Source organism: Corella eumyota, chromosome 5, assembly GCF_963082875.1.
Source record: "Corella eumyota chromosome 5, kaCorEumy4.1, whole genome shotgun sequence".
Lineage (NCBI taxonomy): Eukaryota > Metazoa > Chordata > Ascidiacea > Phlebobranchia > Corellidae > Corella > Corella eumyota.
Window position 1 is genome coordinate 9,281,794 of NC_137494.1, and position 18,097 is coordinate 9,299,890.

At 30.9% G+C, this 18,097-nt stretch overlaps 19 non-coding genes across 19 annotated transcripts; all 19 read left to right on the plus strand.

Annotated features, from left to right (window-relative positions):
- The first annotated feature begins 528 nt into the window (after positions 1-528).
- Trnav-aac (transfer RNA valine (anticodon AAC)) lies at positions 529-601 on the plus strand. The gene has a single exon. It is a non-coding gene; the product is annotated as a tRNA-Val (tRNA).
- A 1,061-nt stretch (positions 602-1,662) lies between these two features.
- Trnai-aau (transfer RNA isoleucine (anticodon AAU)) lies at positions 1,663-1,736 on the plus strand. The gene has a single exon. It is a non-coding gene; the product is annotated as a tRNA-Ile (tRNA).
- Positions 1,737-1,862: 126 nt separating this feature from the next.
- On the plus strand, positions 1,863-1,935 carry Trnaf-gaa (transfer RNA phenylalanine (anticodon GAA)). The gene has a single exon. It is a non-coding gene; the product is annotated as a tRNA-Phe (tRNA).
- Positions 1,936-2,967: 1,032 nt separating this feature from the next.
- Trnav-aac (transfer RNA valine (anticodon AAC)) lies at positions 2,968-3,040 on the plus strand. The gene has a single exon. It is a non-coding gene; the product is annotated as a tRNA-Val (tRNA).
- Positions 3,041-3,361: 321 nt separating this feature from the next.
- On the plus strand, positions 3,362-3,434 carry Trnav-uac (transfer RNA valine (anticodon UAC)). The gene has a single exon. It is a non-coding gene; the product is annotated as a tRNA-Val (tRNA).
- Positions 3,435-4,102: 668 nt separating this feature from the next.
- Trnai-aau (transfer RNA isoleucine (anticodon AAU)) lies at positions 4,103-4,176 on the plus strand. The gene has a single exon. It is a non-coding gene; the product is annotated as a tRNA-Ile (tRNA).
- A 126-nt stretch (positions 4,177-4,302) lies between these two features.
- Trnaf-gaa (transfer RNA phenylalanine (anticodon GAA)) lies at positions 4,303-4,375 on the plus strand. The gene has a single exon. It is a non-coding gene; the product is annotated as a tRNA-Phe (tRNA).
- Positions 4,376-7,238: 2,863 nt separating this feature from the next.
- On the plus strand, positions 7,239-7,311 carry Trnav-aac (transfer RNA valine (anticodon AAC)). Its single transcript has one exon. It is a non-coding gene; the product is annotated as a tRNA-Val (tRNA).
- Positions 7,312-7,632: 321 nt separating this feature from the next.
- Trnav-uac (transfer RNA valine (anticodon UAC)) lies at positions 7,633-7,705 on the plus strand. Its single transcript has one exon. It is a non-coding gene; the product is annotated as a tRNA-Val (tRNA).
- A 668-nt stretch (positions 7,706-8,373) lies between these two features.
- Trnai-aau (transfer RNA isoleucine (anticodon AAU)) lies at positions 8,374-8,447 on the plus strand. Its single transcript has one exon. It is a non-coding gene; the product is annotated as a tRNA-Ile (tRNA).
- A 126-nt stretch (positions 8,448-8,573) lies between these two features.
- Positions 8,574-8,646, plus strand: Trnaf-gaa (transfer RNA phenylalanine (anticodon GAA)). The gene has a single exon. It is a non-coding gene; the product is annotated as a tRNA-Phe (tRNA).
- Positions 8,647-9,705: 1,059 nt separating this feature from the next.
- Trnav-aac (transfer RNA valine (anticodon AAC)) lies at positions 9,706-9,778 on the plus strand. The gene has a single exon. It is a non-coding gene; the product is annotated as a tRNA-Val (tRNA).
- A 321-nt stretch (positions 9,779-10,099) lies between these two features.
- Trnav-uac (transfer RNA valine (anticodon UAC)) lies at positions 10,100-10,172 on the plus strand. The gene has a single exon. It is a non-coding gene; the product is annotated as a tRNA-Val (tRNA).
- A 667-nt stretch (positions 10,173-10,839) lies between these two features.
- Trnai-aau (transfer RNA isoleucine (anticodon AAU)) lies at positions 10,840-10,913 on the plus strand. The gene has a single exon. It is a non-coding gene; the product is annotated as a tRNA-Ile (tRNA).
- A 126-nt stretch (positions 10,914-11,039) lies between these two features.
- Positions 11,040-11,112, plus strand: Trnaf-gaa (transfer RNA phenylalanine (anticodon GAA)). Its single transcript has one exon. It is a non-coding gene; the product is annotated as a tRNA-Phe (tRNA).
- A 1,032-nt stretch (positions 11,113-12,144) lies between these two features.
- Positions 12,145-12,217, plus strand: Trnav-aac (transfer RNA valine (anticodon AAC)). The gene has a single exon. It is a non-coding gene; the product is annotated as a tRNA-Val (tRNA).
- A 1,261-nt stretch (positions 12,218-13,478) lies between these two features.
- On the plus strand, positions 13,479-13,551 carry Trnaf-gaa (transfer RNA phenylalanine (anticodon GAA)). The gene has a single exon. It is a non-coding gene; the product is annotated as a tRNA-Phe (tRNA).
- Positions 13,552-14,594: 1,043 nt separating this feature from the next.
- Trnav-aac (transfer RNA valine (anticodon AAC)) lies at positions 14,595-14,667 on the plus strand. Its single transcript has one exon. It is a non-coding gene; the product is annotated as a tRNA-Val (tRNA).
- Positions 14,668-15,928: 1,261 nt separating this feature from the next.
- On the plus strand, positions 15,929-16,001 carry Trnaf-gaa (transfer RNA phenylalanine (anticodon GAA)). The gene has a single exon. It is a non-coding gene; the product is annotated as a tRNA-Phe (tRNA).
- The last annotated feature ends 2,096 nt before the right edge of the window (positions 16,002-18,097 follow it).

Genomic DNA, 18,097 nt, shown 5'->3' on the forward strand with positions numbered 1-18,097 from the left:
TGCGCGAGGTACCGGGATCGATGCCCGGGTCCTCCATTTTTTGGTAAAAAATATCTAACATTTTTATGTATTTTTATTTTGTCCATAAAAAATTGAAATACCTTGTTAAGTGTACTGAATGTGATTATAACGTTAATCTTCATCATTCTCCAGTTAGTTAGGTTTCTAACACAAATGATTGTAGACACTACTGAGATACTGTTATTAAATACCATAACAAATCAGCTATCTTGTTGTTTACGTTAAAGTTGTTATCTATTTCTAGTCACGTGTTTTGAGTGATTTTTAAAAGTTTTTGTAGCATAGAACGTTATCTTAATTGCGTGATCTTTCGGCTTAATTTTGACTAAAATGCAACTGATGCAAATTTGTGGACGGTTAAATGTAATTTTTTTGCGATAATAACTATAAAATATTGATACGCCTTATTATGCAAAAGACATACAGACAAATCGTAATTATACGCATAGAGATAAAGACGTTGTGATATTATTAACCAGTTTGCTTCTACGAATTTAATGAACATCGAGTTCCGTAGTGTAGTGGTTATCACGTCTGCCTAACACGCAGAAGGTCATGGGTTCAACCCCCATCGGAACTAAACTTTTAAAAGTTTAAACAAATGAAAATAATTAAAACTTTTACATAATTACGTCTACTCTTTATGCAGAAAGTTACGGTTTAAAAACTCATCAAAGCTAACATTTAAAAGCGTTAATAGCGTTAAGATAATATTCGTTAAAATCCATTATATAGGTATTTAGTGAAGTTTTTACACGTTAAGATTTAAATGTTACTAAAAATAATATTAACTTGCTTATTTTAAGGTATTAATATTAACTAGTAACCGCTTTTATTTTGAAAAATAATAAAACTCTGTGAGGTGATTCACTCCTTTGTATCTAGAACAATGTTTCCAACGAGTTCTGTAGTGTAGTGGTTATCACGTCTGCTTTACACGCAGAAAGTCATTGGCGCAAACTCCATCGGAACTATATTACAGAACAATTTATTATTTTTAACTTAAATAAAATTGAGGATGATTAAAATGATTATTTCTATTTATAAAGGCAATTACATAAAACATTTTATTGTTATCTTTAAACAATATTTACAATCGTTTTTGGTATTTACCATTTATCACTACAAGAAAAATATAAAGGCGGTGAATAGAAATTTTAAAGGGTTCAATATGACCACTTTTAAAATTTAGATATTAATGATAAATTTTAAAAAGAACGCAGTTTTAAAAAGATAAACATACAGTGTGGTATATACCTAAAGAATAGGTTTAATAAGTTTTAAACCTATAACCTTATTTGTGTAGAGCAGACGTTAAAATAGGTCTGTAGAAGTACATTGGTTGATCAAACTGCAACGTTTTAATACTCTAAAATAAATATAGACTGCTGTTTATCCAAAAATGATTGGTAAAAATTGTCTTACGTCTAAAATTAATAAATTTTGCTGTAGTTTTTTATAAAATAAAGAATGCATATAACTTCACAATAATTGCTGTTTATATTTATGGCAATAAAATTAGTTCAGCGAAACTTAAACTCATGGCCTTCTGCTTGTAAAGCAGATGGAATTGTCTTTTAGTCCATAATAATGGAATCGTTCCGAATTATTGACAATTTGTAAATAAGCTGTAAAGTATCTGGCCGGTTAGCTCAGCTGGTTAGAGCGTCGTGCTAATAACGCGAATGTCGCGGGTTCGATCCCCGTACTGGTCATTCTTTTGTTTAATATCTTTCCACACAAACAACGCATGGCTTAGTCGATAGAAATTGATTTAGGAAATTTTTTTTATCCAAAAAAAAGAATTAATTAAGAAGGCGAGACAATGTTTTTTTGCAGGAGCCTCGGTAGCTCAGTTGGGAGAGCGTCAGACTGAAGATCTGAAGGTACCTGGTTCAATCCCGGGTCGGGGCATATTTTGTTTTTACTTTTAACATCAATATTTAGGCGGTTTACACAACTTTATTGTTCTTGGCATTAGAAAGAAAAGGAAATACAAAAACGCTAGATTTAGTTAAAATACTTCAGCTTCGATAACACAAGGGAGAGAGTCAGACTAAAGATCTGTTAATTTATTTAAATATATAAAAGATTAATTATTCATAAATTGTTTAATAAATTTAAATTTTTATAAAATAATATATAAAACGAATTACTTTTATATATTTTAACTTATTACAATATCAGTTTTATATAACTTTAAAAAGATTATTACATTAGGACCGTAATTAACCTTAAAAGCCGACCTAACAAAGCAAATACTTGGTATAGTGCCGTATTATTTCTAAATTTTAAAATCCAAAATCTGGTGACAAGGTCGGTCTATGTCACATTAGAAAGGTCAGGGATCGAATTCGTGGATCGTGGATCGGTGTTGTCGTGGGGGTCTAGCTCACATGGTAGAGCGCGCGCTTAGCATGCGCGAGGTACCGGGATCGATGCCCGGGTCCTCCATTTTTTGGTAAAAAATATCTAACATTTTTATGTATTTTTATTTTGTCCATAAAAAATTGAAATACCTTGTTAAGTGTACTGAATGTGATTATAACGTTAATCTTCATCATTCTCCAGTTAGTTAGGTTTCTAACACAAATGATTGTAGACACTACTGAGATACTGTTATTAAATACCATAACAAATCAGCTATCTTGTTGTTTACGTTAAAGTTGTTATCTATTTCTAGTCACGTGTTTTGAGTGATTTTTAAAAGTTTTTGTAGCATAGAACGTTATCTTAATTGCGTGATCTTTCGGCTTAATTTTGACTAAAATGCAACTGATGCAAATTTGTGGACGGTTAAATGTAATTTTTTTGCGATAATAACTATAAAATATTGATACGCCTTATTATACAAAAGACATACAGACAAATCGTAATTATACGCATAGAGATAAAGACGTTGTGATATTATTAACCAGTTTGCTTCTACGAATTTAATGAACATCGAGTTCCGTAGTGTAGTGGTTATCACGTCTGCCTAACACGCAGAAGGTCATGGGTTCAAGCCCCATCGGAACTAAACTTTTAAAAGTTTAAACAAATGAAAATAATTAAAACTTTTACATAATTACGTCTACTCTTTATGCAGAAAGTTACGGTTTAAAAACTCATCAAAGCTAACATTTAAAAGCGTTAATAGCGTTAACATAATATTCGTTAAAATCCATTATATAGGTATTTAGTGAAGTTTTTACACGTTAAGATTTAAATGTTACTAAAAATAATATTAACTTGCTTATTTTAAGGTATTAATATTAACTAGTAACCGCTTTTATTTTGAAAAATAATAAAACTCTGTGAGGTGATTCACTCCTTTGTATCTAGAACAATGTTTCCAACGAGTTCTGTAGTGTAGTGGTTATCACGTCTGCTTTACACGCAGAAGGTCATGGGCGCAAACCCCATCGGAACTATATTACAGAACAATTTATTATTTTTAACTTAAATAAAATTGAGGATGATTAAAATGATTATTTCTATTTATAAAGGCAATTACATAAAACATTTTATTGTTATCTTTAAACAATATTTACAATCGTTTTTGGTATTTACCATTTATCACTACAAGAAAAATATAAAGGCGGTGAATAGAAATTTTAAAGGGTTCAATATGACCACTTTTAAAATTTAGATATTAATGATAAATTTTAAAAAGAACGCAGTTTTAAAAAGATAAACATACAGTGTGGTATATACCTAAAGAATAGGTTTAATAAGTTTTAAACCTATAACCTTATTTGTGTAGAGCAGACGTTAAAATAGGTCTGTAGAAGTACATTGGTTGATCAAACTGCAACGTTTTAATACTCTAAAATAAATATAGACTGCTGTTTATTCAAAAATGATTGGTAAAAATTGTCTTACGTCTAAAATTAATAAATTTTGCTGTAGTTTTTTATAAAGTAAAGAATGCATATAACTACACAATAATTTCTGTTTATATTTATGGCAATAAAATTAGTTCAGCGAGACTTAAACTCATGGCCTTCTGCTTGTAAAGCAGATGGAATTGTCTTTTAGTCCATAATAATGGAATCGTTCCGAATTATTGACCCATTTGTAAATAAGCTGTAAAGTATCTGGCCGGTTAGCTCAGCTGGTTAGAGCGTCGTGCTAATAACGCGAATGTCGCGGGTTCGATCCCCGTACTGGTCATTCTTTTGTTTAATATCCTTCCACACAAACAACGCATGGCTTAGTCGATAGAAATTGATTTAAGAAATTTTTTTTATCCAAAAAAAAGAATTAATTAAGAAGGCGAGACAATGTTTTTTTGCAGGAGCCTCGGTAGCTCAGTTGGGAGAGCGTCAGACTGAAGATCTGAAGGTACCTGGTTCAATCCCGGGTCGGGGCATATTTTGTTTTTACTTTTAACATCAATATTTAGGCGGTTTACACAACTTTATTGTCCTTGGCATTAGAAAGAAAAGGAAATACAAAAACGCTAGATTTAGTTAAAATACTTCAGCTTCGATAACACAAGGGAGAGAGTCAGACTAAAGATCTGTTAATTTATTTAAATATATAAAAGATTAATTATTCATAAATTGTTTAATAAATTTAAATTTTTATAAAATAATATATAAAACGAATTACTTTTATATATTTTAATTTATTACAATATCAGTTTTATATAACTTTAAAAAGATTATTACATTAGGACCGTAATTAACCTTAAAAACCGACCTAACAAAGCAAATACTTGGTATAGTGACGTATTATTTCTAAATTTTAAGATCCAAAATCTGGTGACAAGGTCGGTCTATGTCACATTAGAAAGGTCAGGGATCGAATTCGTGGATCGTGGATCGGTGTTGTCGTGGGGGTCTAGCTCACATGGTAGAGCGCGCGCTTAGCATGCGCGAGGTACTGGGATCGATGCCCGGGTCCTCCATTTTTTGGTAAAAAATATCTAACATTTTTATGTATTTTTATTTTGTCCATAAAAAATTGAAATACCTTGTTAAGTGTACTGAATGTGATTATAACGTTAATCTTCATCATTCTCCAGTTAGTTAGGTTTCTAACACAAATGACTGTAGACACTACTGAGATACTGTTATTAAATACCATAACAAATCAGCTATCTTGTTGTTTACGTTAAAGTTGTTATCTATTTCTAGTCACGTGTTTTGAGTGATTTTTAAAACTTTTTGTAGCATAGAACGTTATCTTAATTGCGTGATCTTTCGGCTTAATTTTGACTAAAATGCAACTGATGCAAATTTGTGGACAGTTAAATGTAACTTTTTTGCGATAATAACTATAAAATATTGATACGCCTTATTATTGTAACGTTCGAGTCTTTTGTTCTTTCGTATCATATGCCGTATTATAATTTATAGTTTATTATAGCGAAAAGATATACATACAAAACGTTCACAAACTCGTCACCCGAATACTCCCCCCGTTTTGCCTGCTCTCACACTTAAATCAATCCGGTGACGCCCTTATCAGCGGGTGCAGACCAATCATTAATTTAAAGGCAAATTAAGTGATAACGCTATTTGTTACATTCCTCCCTTCCCGATAAAGGAATACTTTACAATATAACAAAAACATACACAGTAAACATAAAAGCGGTAAACATTAATAATACATCAGAGGATACAGAACATCATACGTTTAAAGTTAATACTAATAAGATTTGCCAGGTAATTCATGAAATTTAATTAACCTGATGTCTCTAACTATGTGATAAGACATAAACTTGACAGATCGGATTAAATATGTTATATCGTTAATACGTTTAACTACTTTATATGGGCCGCAAGGCTTATCCCCAAATTGTCTTAGCCATACATTTTCTCCATTAAAAAAACATTTGTATGAGTTCACGATGTGATTGAAATTAATTTTTTCTTCTTCCACAGTAAAATTTTCTGCTCTTAACAATTTAAGCACGTCGGACCTACTAAAATACCAGTAGTACCTTCTGTGCAGATATTTTAGCGCCATTTTAGGCGTGTGATAATTTTTAATGATAATTTTTTTTTTTTTTTTTTTTTTTTAAAAGTCCAATGCAGATTGTTGAAGGGATCGTGGGACAATCAATTGATAAGTTTCAGATTGATTGTAGGGTGAAATCCATTTTCTATATAATATACCATCCTGCAGTGTAAGGCTGTCCCATTGTTGATAATAGGAATAAGCTGTTTTGCTCAATGAGCCATAGCAAAACATATTTAAACTTGGTCGTTTTAAACCGGTATTCTTCCAATAAACAATGCTTTTTATATCCTTGTCCAGATTTTGTTCTTTACGAATTAAGCTTGGTGTCTGCAGGGGAATTTTTTGTGGCGTTGCAATTATTCTTCGTATGTTCACTATTTTCGGATTATTTTTTATTTCTGTTTCGATCATTTCTTTTTTCTTCCTGGAGTTGTTATCTTTTTTGTCCTTTTTACCCGTAGACCTATTGAAGTTTGGCAAAACGATTTTCTCTTCAGGGTGACTAACTTTCTTTGCAGTGTCTTCTTGAATTTTATTTTGGTTTGTTTCATTAACAACAGCATTTGATTTAATCAATTTTAAAACTTCTGTCCTTAAATCATTTATTGATAGTGACATTGTGGTCTTTAACAAAGAAATCTCTACTTCATTTTTATTTTTCACATTTTCTTGTTTATTTTTCCATTCCTTGAACAGCTGTAAATCTTCCTGTAATTTTTCAAACTGTTTCTTCATATTTTCAAAGGTATCCATCACTTTAACCATGACTTTAATTTCAATTTCCTTTTTAATTTCTTCTAAATCGCCATAGGTTACTAGATCGTCGCATCGGCTAATGCTTTCATTTCCATTATAGTATTCTTCAGGTGCGCCAATTTCACTTGAAGTTGCACAATACATTTTAATTTAATATTCTACACAATCTCGGCAGGACCTCCAATGTAACGTTCGAGTCTTTTGTTCTTTCGTATCATATGCCGTATTATAATTTATAGTTTATTATAGCGAAAAGATATACATACAAAACGTTCACAAACTCGTCACCTGAATACTCCCCCCGTTTTGCCTGCTCTCAAACTTAAATCAATCCGGTGACGCCCTTATCAGCGGGTGCAGACCAATCATTAATTTAAAGGCAAATTAAGTGATAACGCTATTTGTTACATTATACAAAAGACATACAGACAAATCGTAATTATACGCATAGAGATAAAGACGTTGTGATATTATTAACCAGTTTGCTTCTACGAATTTAATGAACATCGAGTTCCGTAGTGTAGTGGTTATCACGTCTGCCTAACATGCAGAAGGTCATGGGTTCAAGCCTCAACGGAACTAAACTTTTAAAAGTTTAAACAAATGAAAATAATTAAAACTTTTACATAATTACGTCTACTCTTTATGCAGAAAGTTACGGTTTAAAAACTCATCAAAGCTAACATTTAAAAGCGTTAATAGCGTTAACATATTATTCGTTAAAATCCATTATATAGGTATTTAGTGAAGTTTTTACAAGTTAAGATTTAAATGTTACTAAAAATAATATTAACTTGCTTATTTTAAGTTAATAATATTAACTAGTAACCGCTTTTATTTTGAAAAATAATAAAACTCTGTGAGGTGATTCACTCCTTTGTATCTAGAACAATGTTTCTAACGAGTTCTGTAGTGTAGTGGTTATCACGTCTGCTTTACACGCAGAAGGTCATGGGTACAAACCCCATCGGAACCATAATACAGAACAATTTAAATATTTTTAATTTAAATAAAATTGAGGATGATTAAAATGATTATTTCTATTTATAAAGGTAATTACATAAAACATTTTATTGTTATCTTTAAACAATATTTACAATCGTTTATGGTATTTACCATTTATCACTACAAGAAAAATATAAAGGCGGTGAATAGAAATTTAAAAGGGTTCAATATGACCACTTTTAAAATTTAGATATTAATGATAAATTTTAAAAAGAACGCAGTTTTAAAAAGATAAACATACAGTGTGGTATATACCTAAAGAATAGGTTTAATAAGTTTTAAACTTATAACCTTATTTGTGTAGAGCAGACGTTAAAATAGGTCTGTAGAAGTACATTGGTTGATCAAACTGCAACGTTTTAATACTCTAAAATAAATATAGACTGCTGTTTATTCAAAAATGATTGGTAAAAATTGTCTTACGTCTAAAATTAATAAATTTTGCTGTAGTTTTTTATAAAATAAAGAATACATATAACTACACAATAATTGCTGTTTATATTTATAGCAATAAAATTAGTTTAGCGAGACTTAAACTCATGGCCTTCTGCTTGTAAAGCAGATGGAATTGTCTTTTAGTCCATAATAATGGAATCGTTCCGAATTATTGACAATTTGTAAATAAGCTGTAAAGTATCTGGCCGGTTAGCTCAGCTGGTTAGAGCGTCGTGCTAATAACGCGAATGTCGCGGGTTCGATCCCCGTACTGGCCATTCTTTTGTTTAATATCCTTCCACACAAACAACGCATGGCTTAGTCGATAGAAATTGATTGAAGAAATTTTTTTTTATCCAAAAAGAGAATTAATTAAGAAGGCGAGACAATGTATTTTTACAGGAGCCTCGATAGCTCAGTTAGGAGAGCGTCAGACTGAAGATCTAAAGGTCCATGGTTCAATCCCGGGTCGGGGCATATTTTGTTTTTACTTTTAACATCAATATTTAGGCGGTTTACACAACTTTATTGTCCTTGGCATTAGAAAGAAAAGGAAATACAAAAACGCTAGATTTAGTTAAAAAACTTCAGATTCGATAACACAAGGGAGAGAGTCAGACTAAAGATCTGAAAAAGATCTGTTAATTTATTTAAATATATAAAAGATTAATTATTCATAAATTGTTTAATAAATTTAAATTTTTATAAAATAATATATAAAATGAATTACTTTTATATATTTTAATTTATTACAATATCAGTTTTATATAACCTTAAAAAGATTATTACATTAGGACCGTAATTAACCTTAAAAGCCGACCTAACAAAGCAAATACTTGGTATAGTGCCGTATTATTTCTAAATTTTAAGATACAAAACCTGGTGACAAGGTCGGTCTATGTCACATTAGAAAGGTCGGAGATTGAATTCGTGGATCGTGGATCGGTGTTGTCGTGAGGGTCTAGCTCACATGGTAGAGCGCGCGCTTAGCATGCGCGAGGTACCGGGATCGATGCCCGGGTCCTCCATTTTTTGGTAAAAAATATCTAACATTTTTATGTGTTTTTATTTTGTCCATAAAAAATGTAAATACCTTGTTAAGTGTACTGAATGTGATTATAACGTTAATCTTCATCCTTCTCCAGTTAGTTAGGTTTCTAACACAAATGATTGTAGACACTACTGAGATACTGTTATTAAATACCATAACAAATCAGCTATCTTGTTGTTTACGTTAAAGTTGTTATCTATTTCTAGTCACGTGTTTACACCTGTTGCCATGTTGAGTGATTTTGGAACGTTTTTGTAGCATAGAACGTTATCTTAATTGCGTGATCTTTCGGCTTAATTTTGACTAAAATGCAACTGATGCAAATTTGTGGACAGTTAAATGTAATTTTTTTGCGATAATAACTATAAAATATTGATACGCCTTATTATGCAAAAGACATACAGACAAATCGTAATTATACGCATAAAGATAAAGACGTTGTGATATTATTAACCAGTTTGCTTCTACGAATTTAATGAACATCGAGTTCCGTAGTGTAGTGGTTATCACGTCTGCCTAACACGCAGAAGGTCATGGGTTCAAGCCCCATCGGAACTAAACTTTTAAAAGTTTAAACAAATGAAAATAATTAAAACTTTTACATAATTACGTCTACTCTTTATGCAGAAAGTTACGGTTTAAAAACTCATCAAAGCTAACATTTAAAAGCGTTAATAGCGTTAACATAATATTCGTTAAAATCCATTATATAGGTATTTAGTGAAGTTTTTACACGTTAAGATTTAAATGTTACTAAAAATAATATTAACTTGCTTATTTTAAGGTATTAATATTAACTAGTAACCGCTTTTATTTTGAAAAATAATAAAACTCTGTGAGGTGATTCACTCCTTTGTATCTAGAACAATGTTTCCAACGAGTTCTGTAGTGTAGTGGTTATCACGTCTGCTTTACACGCAGAAGGTCATGGGCGCAAACCCCATCGGAACTATATTACAGAACAATTTATTATTTTTAACTTAAATAAAATTGAGGATGATTAAAATGATTATTTCTATTTATAAAGGCAATTACATAAAACATTTTATTGTTATCTTTAAACAATATTTACAATCGTTTTTGGTATTTACCATTTATCACTACAAGAAAAATATAAAGGCGGTGAATAGAAATTTTAAAGGGTTCAATATGACCACTTTTAAAATTTAGATATTAATGATAAATTTTAAAAAGAACGCAGTTTTAAAAAGATAAACATACAGTGTGGTATATACCTAAAGAATAGGTTTAATAAGTTTTAAACCTATAACCTTATTTGTGTAGAGCAGACGTTAAAATAGGTCTGTAGAAGTACATTGGTTGATCAAACTGCAACGTTTTAATACTCTAAAATAAATATAGACTGCTGTTTATTCAAAAATGATTGGTAAAAATTGTCTTACGTCTAAAATTAATAAATTTTGCTGTAGTTTTTTATAAAGTAAAGAATGCATATAACTACACAATAATTTCTGTTTATATTTATGGCAATAAAATTAGTTCAGCGAGACTTAAACTCATGGCCTTCTGCTTGTAAAGCAGATGGAATTGTCTTTTAGTCCATAATAATGGAATCGTTCCGAATTATTGACAATTTGTAAATAAGCTGTAAAGTATCTGGCCGGTTAGCTCAGCTGGTTAGAGCGTCGTGCTAATAACGCGAATGTCGCGGGTTCGATCCCCGTACTGGTCATTCTTTTGTTTAATATCCTTCCACACAAACAACGCATGGCTTAGTCGATAGAAATTGATTTAAGAAATTTTTTTTATCCAAAAAAAAGAATTAATTAAGAAGGCGAGACAATGTTTTTTTGCAGGAGCCTCGGTAGCTCAGTTGGGAGAGCGTCAGACTGAAGATCTGAAGGTACCTGGTTCAATCCCGGGTCGGGGCATATTTTGTTTTTACTTTTAACATCAATATTTAGGCGGTTTACACAACTTTATTGTCCTTGGCATTAGAAAGAAAAGGAAATACAAAAACGCTAGATTTAGTTAAAATACTTCAGCTTCGATAACACAAGGGAGAGAGTCAGACTAAAGATCTGTTAATTTATTTAAATATATAAAAGATTAATTATTCATAAATTGTTTAATAAATTTAAATTTTTATAAAATAATATATAAAACGAATTACTTTTATATATTTTAACTTATTACAATATCAGTTTTATATAACTTTAAAAAGATTATTACATTAGGACCGTAATTAACCTTAAAAGCCGACCTAACAAAGCAAATACTTGGTATAGTGCCGTATTATTTCTAAATTTTAAGATCCAAAATCTGGTGACAAAGTCGGTCTATGTCACATTAGAAAGGTCAGGAATCGAATTCGTGGATCGTGGATCGGTGTTGTCGTGGGGGTCTAGCTCACATGGTAGACCGCGCGCTTAGCATGCGCGAGGTACCGGGATCGATGCCCGGGACCTCCATTTTTTGGTAAAAAATATCTAACATTTTTATGTATTTTTATTTTGTCCATAAAAAATTGAAATACCTTGTTAAGTGTACTGAATGTGATTATAACGTTAATCTTCATCATTCTCCAGTTAGTTAGGTTTCTAACACAAATGATTGTAGACACTACTGAGATACTGTTATTAAATACCATAACAAATCAGCTATCTTGTTGTTTACGTTAAAGTTGTTATCTATTTCTAGTCACGTGTTTTGAGTGATTTTTAAAAGTTTTTGTAGCATAGAACGTTATCTTAATTGCGTGATCTTTCGGCTTAATTTTGACTAAAATGCAACTGATGCAAATTTGTGGACGGTTAAATGTAATTTTTTTGCGATAATAACTATAAAATATTGATACGCCTTATTATACAAAAGACATACAGACAAATCGTAATTATACGCATAGAGATAAAGACGTTGTGATATTATTAAACAGTTTGCTTCTACGAATTTAATGAACATCGAGTTCCGTAGTGTAGTGGTTATCACGTCTGCCTAACACGCAGAAGGTCATGGGTTCAAGCCTCAACGGAACTAAACTTTTAATAGTTTAAACAAATGAAAATAATTAAAACTTTTACATAATTACGTCTACTCTTTATGCAGAAAGTTACGGTTTAAAAACTCATCAAAGCTAACATTTAAAAGCGTTAATAGCGTTAACGTATTATTCGTTAAAATCCATTATATAGGTATTTAGTGAAGTTTTTACACGTTAAGATTTAAATGTTACTAAAAATAATATTAACTTGCTTATTTTAAGGTATTAATATTAACTAGTAACCGCTTTTATTTTGAAAAATAATAAAACTCTGTGAGGTGATTCACTCCTTTGTATCTAGAACAATGTTTCCAACGAGTTCTGTAGTGTAGTGGTTATCACGTCTGCTTTACACGCAGAAGGTCATGGTCGCAAACCCCATCGGAACTATATTACAGAACAATTTATTATTTTTAACTTAAATAAAATTGAGGATGATTAAAATGATTATTTCTATTTATAAAGGCAATTACATAAAACATTTTATTGTTATCTTTAAACAATATTTACAATCGTTTTTGGTATTTACCATTTATCACTACAAGAAAAATATAAAGGCGGTGAATAGAAATTTTAAAGGGTTCAATATGACCACTTTTAAAATTTAGATATTAATGATAAATTTTAAAAAGAACGCAGTTTTAAAAAGATAAACATACAGTGTGGTATATACCTAAAGAATAGGTTTAATAAGTTTTAAACCTATAACCTTATTTGTGTAGAGCAGACGTTAAAATAGGTCTGTAGAAGTACATTGGTTGATCAAACTGCAACGTTTTAATACTCTAAAATAAATATAGACTGCTGTTTATCCAAAAATGATTGGTAAAAAATGTCTTACGTCTAAAATTAATAAATTTTGCTGTAGTTTTTTATAAAATAAAGAATGCATATAACTTCACAATAATTGCTGTTTATATTTATGGCAATAAAATTAGTTCAGCGAAACTTAAACTCATGGCCTTCTGCTTGTAAAGCAGATGGAATTGTCTTTTAGTCCATAATAATGAAATCGTTCCGAATTATTGACAATTTGTAAATAAGCTGTAAAGTATCTGGCCGGTTAGCTCAGCTGGTTAGAGCGTCGTGCTAATAACGCGAATGTCGCGGGTTCGATCTCCGTACTGGTCATTCTTTTGTTTAATATCCTTCCACACAAACAACGCATGGCTTAGTCGATAGAAATTGATTTAAGAAATTTTTTTTATCCAAAAAAAAGAATTAATTAAGAAGGCGAGACAATGTATTTTTGCAGGAGCCTCGATAGCTCAGTTGGGAGAGCGTCAGACTGAAGATCTGAAGGTCCCTGGTTCAATTCCGGGTCGGGACATATTTTGTTTTTATTTTTAACATCAATATTTAGGCGGTTTACACAACTTTATTGTTCTTGGCATTAGAAAGAAAAGGAAATACAAAAACGCTAGATTTAGTTAAAATACTTCAGCTTCGATAACACAAGGGAGAGAGTCAGACTAAAGATCTGAAAAAGATCTGTTAATTTATTTAAATATATAAAAGATTAATTATTCATAAATTGTTTAATAAATTTAAATTTTTATAAAATAATATATAAAACGAATTACTTTTATATATTTTAATTTATTACAATATCAGTTTTATATAACTTTAAAAAGATTATTACATTAGGACCGTAATTAACCTTAAAAACCGACCTAACAAAGCAAATACTTGGTATAGTGACGTATTATTTCTAAATTTTAAGATCCAAAATCTGGTGACAAGGTCGGTCTATGTCACATTAGAAAGGTCAGGGATCGAATTCGTGGATCGTGGATCGGTGTTGTCGTGGGGGTCTAGCTCACATGGTAGAGCGCGCGCTTAGCATGCGCGAGGTACTGGGATCGATGCCCGGGTCCTCCATTTTTTGGTAAAAAATATCTAACATTTTTATGTATTTTTATTTTGTCCATAAAAAATTGAAATACCTTGTTAAGTGTACTGAATGTGATTATAACGTTAATCTTCATCATTCTCCAGTTAGTTAGGTTTCTAACACAAATGATTGTAGACACTACTGAGATACTGTTATTAAATACCATAACAAATCAGCTATCTTGTTGTTTACGTTAAAGTTGTTATCTATTTCTAGTCACGTGTTTTGAGTGATTTTTAAAAGTTTTTGTAGCATAGAACGTTATCTTAATTGCGTGATCTTTCGGCTTAATTTTGACTAAAATGCAACTGATGCAAATTTGTGGACGGTTAAATGTAATTTTTTTGCGATAATAACTATAAAATATTGATACGCCTTATTATACAAAAGACATACAGACAAATCGTAATTATACGCATAGAGATAAAGACGTTGTGATATTATTAACCAGTTTGCTTCTACGAATTTAATGAACATCGAGTTCCGTAGTGTAGTGGTTATCACGTCTGCCTAACACGCAGAAAGTCATGGGTTCAAGCCTCAACGGAACTAAACTTTTAATAGTTTAAACAAATGAAAATAATTAAAACTTTTACATAATTACGTCTACTCTTTATGCAGAAAGTTACGGTTTAAAAACTCATCAAAGCTAACATTTAAAAGCGTTAATAGCGTTAACGTATTATTCGTTAAAATCCATTATATAGGTATTAAGTGAAGTTTTTACACGTTAAGATTTAAATGTTACTAAAAATAATATTAACTTGCTTATTTTAAGGTATTAATATTAACTAGTAACCGCTTTTATTTTGAAAAATAATAAAACTCTGTGAGGTGATTCACTCCTTTGTATCTAGAACAATGTTTCCAACGAGTTCTGTAGTGTAGTGGTTATCACGTCTGCTTTACACGCAGAAGGTCATGGTCGCAAACCCCATCGGAACTATATTACAGAACAATTTATTATTTTTAACTTAAATAAAATTGAGGATGATTAAAATGATTATTTCTATTTATAAAGGCAATTACATAAAACATTTTATTGTTATCTTTAAACAATATTTACAATCGTTTTTGGTATTTACCATTTATCACTACAAGAAAAATATAAAGGCGGTGAATAGAAATTTTAAAGGGTTCAATATGACCACTTTTAAAATTTAGATATTAATGATAAATTTTAAAAAGAACGCAGTTTTAAAAAGATAAACATACAGTGTGGTATATACCTAAAGAATAGGTTTAATAAGTTTTAAACCTATAACCTTATTTGTGTAGAGCAGACGTTAAAATAGGTCTGTAGAAGTACATTGGTTGATCAAACTGCAACGTTTTAATACTCTAAAATAAATATAGACTGCTGTTTATCCAAAAATGATTGGTAAAAATTGTCTTACGTCTAAAATTAATAAATTTTGCTGTAGTTTTTTATAAAATAAAGAATGCATATAACTTCACAATAATTGCTGTTTATATTTATGGCAATAAAATTAGTTCAGCGAAACTTAAACTCATGGCCTTCTGCTTGTAAAGCAGATGGAATTGTCTTTTAGTCCATAATAATGAAATCGTTCCGAATTATTGACAATTTGTAAATAAGCTGTAAAGTATCTGGCCGGTTAGCTCAGCTGGTTAGAGCGTCGTGCTAATAACGCGAATGTCGCGGGTTCGATCTCCGTACTGGTCATTCTTTTGTTTAATATCCTTCCACACAAACAACGCATGGCTTAGTCGATAGAAATTGATTTAAGAAATTTTTTTTATCCAAAAAAAAGAATTAATTAAGAAGGCGAGACAATGTATTTTTGCAGGAGCCTCGATAGCTCAGTTGGGAGAGCGTCAGACTGAAGATCTGAAGGTCCCTGGTTCAATTCCGGGTCGGGACATATTTTGTTTTTATTTTTAACATCAATATTTAGGCGGTTTACACAACTTTATTGTTCTTGGCATTAGAAAGAAAAGGAAATACAAAAACGCTAGATTTAGTTAAAATACTTCAGCTTCGATAACACAAGGGAGAGAGTCAGACTAAAGATCTGAAAAAGATCTGTTAATTTATTTAAATATATAAAAGATTAATTATTCATAAATTGTTTAATAAATTTAAATTTTTATAAAATAATATATAAAACGAATTACTTTTATATATTTTAATTTATTACAATATCAGTTTTATATAACTTTAAAAAGATTATTACATTAGGACCGTAATTAACCTTAAAAACCGACCTAACAAAGCAAATACTTGGTATAGTGACGTATTATTTCTAAATTTTAAGATCCAAAATCTGGTGACAAGGTCGGTCTATGTCACATTAGAAAGGTCAGGGATCGAATTCGTGGATCGTGGATCGGTGTTGTCGTGGGGGTCTAGCTCACATGGTAGAGCGCGCGCTTAGCATGCGCGAGGTACTGGGATCGATGCCCGGGTCCTCCATTTTTTGGTAAAAAATATCTAACATTTTTATGTATTTTTATTTTGTCCATAAAAAATTGAAATACCTTGTTAAGTGTACTGAATGTGATTATAACGTTAATCTTCATCATTCTCCAGTTAGTTAGGTTTCTAACACAAATGACTGTAGACACTACTGAGATACTGTTATTAAATACCATAACAAATCAGCTATCTTGTTGTTTACGTTAAAGTTGTTATCTATTTCTAGTCACGTGTTTTGAGTGATTTTTAAAACTTTTTGTAGCATAGAACGTTATCTTAATTGCGTGATCTTTCGGCTTAATTTTGACTAAAATGCAACTGATGCAAATTTGTGGACAGTTAAATGTAACTTTTTTGCGATAATAACTATAAAATATTGATACGCCTTATTATTGTAACGTTCGAGTCTTTTGTTCTTTCGTATCATATGCCGTATTATAATTTATAGTTTATTATAGCGAAAAGATATACATACAAAACGTTCACAAACTCGTCACCCGAATACTCCCCCCGTTTTGCCTGCTCTCAAACTTAAATCAATCCGGTGACGCCCTTATCAGCGGGTGCAGACCAATCATTAATTTAAAGGCAAATTAAGTGATAACGCTATTTGTTACATTCCTCCCTTCCCGATAAAGGAATACTTTACAATATAACAAAAACATACACAGTAAACATAAAAGCGGTAAACATTAATAATACATCAGAGGATACAGAACATCATACGTTTAAAGTTAATACTAATAAGATTTGCCAGGTAATTCATGAAATTTAATTAACCTGATGTCTCTAACTATGTGATAAGACATAAACTTGACAGATCGGATTAAATATGTTATATCGTTAATACGTTTAACTACTTTATATGGGCCGCAAGGCTTATCCCCAAATTGTCTTAGCCATACATTTTCTCCATTAAAAAAACATTTGTATGAGTTCACGATGTGATTGAAATTAATTTTTTCTTCTTCCACAGTAAAATTTTCTGCTCTTAACAATTTAAGCACGTCGGACCTACTAAAATACCAGTAGTACCTTCTGTGCAGATATTTTAGCGCCATTTTAGGCGTGTGATAATTTTTAATGATAATTTTTTTTTTTTTTTTTTTTTTTTTAAAAGTCCAATGCAGATTGTTGAAGGGATCGTGGGACAATCAATTGATAAGTTTCAGATTGATTGTAGGGTGAAATCCATTTTCTATATAATATACCATCCTGCAGTGTAAGGCTGTCCCATTGTTGATAATAGGAATAAGCTGTTTTGCTCAATGAGCCATAGCAAAACATATTTAAACTTGGTCGTTTTAAACCGGTATTCTTCCAATAAACAATGCTTTTTATATCCTTGTCCAGATTTTGTTCTTTACGAATTAAGCTTGGTGTCTGCAGGGGAATTTTTTGTGGCGTTGCAATTATTCTTCGTATGTTCACTATTTTCGGATTATTTTTTATTTCTGTTTCGATCATTTCTTTTTTCTTCCTGGAGTTGTTATCTTTTTTGTCCTTTTTACCCGTAGACCTATTGAAGTTTGGCAAAACGAT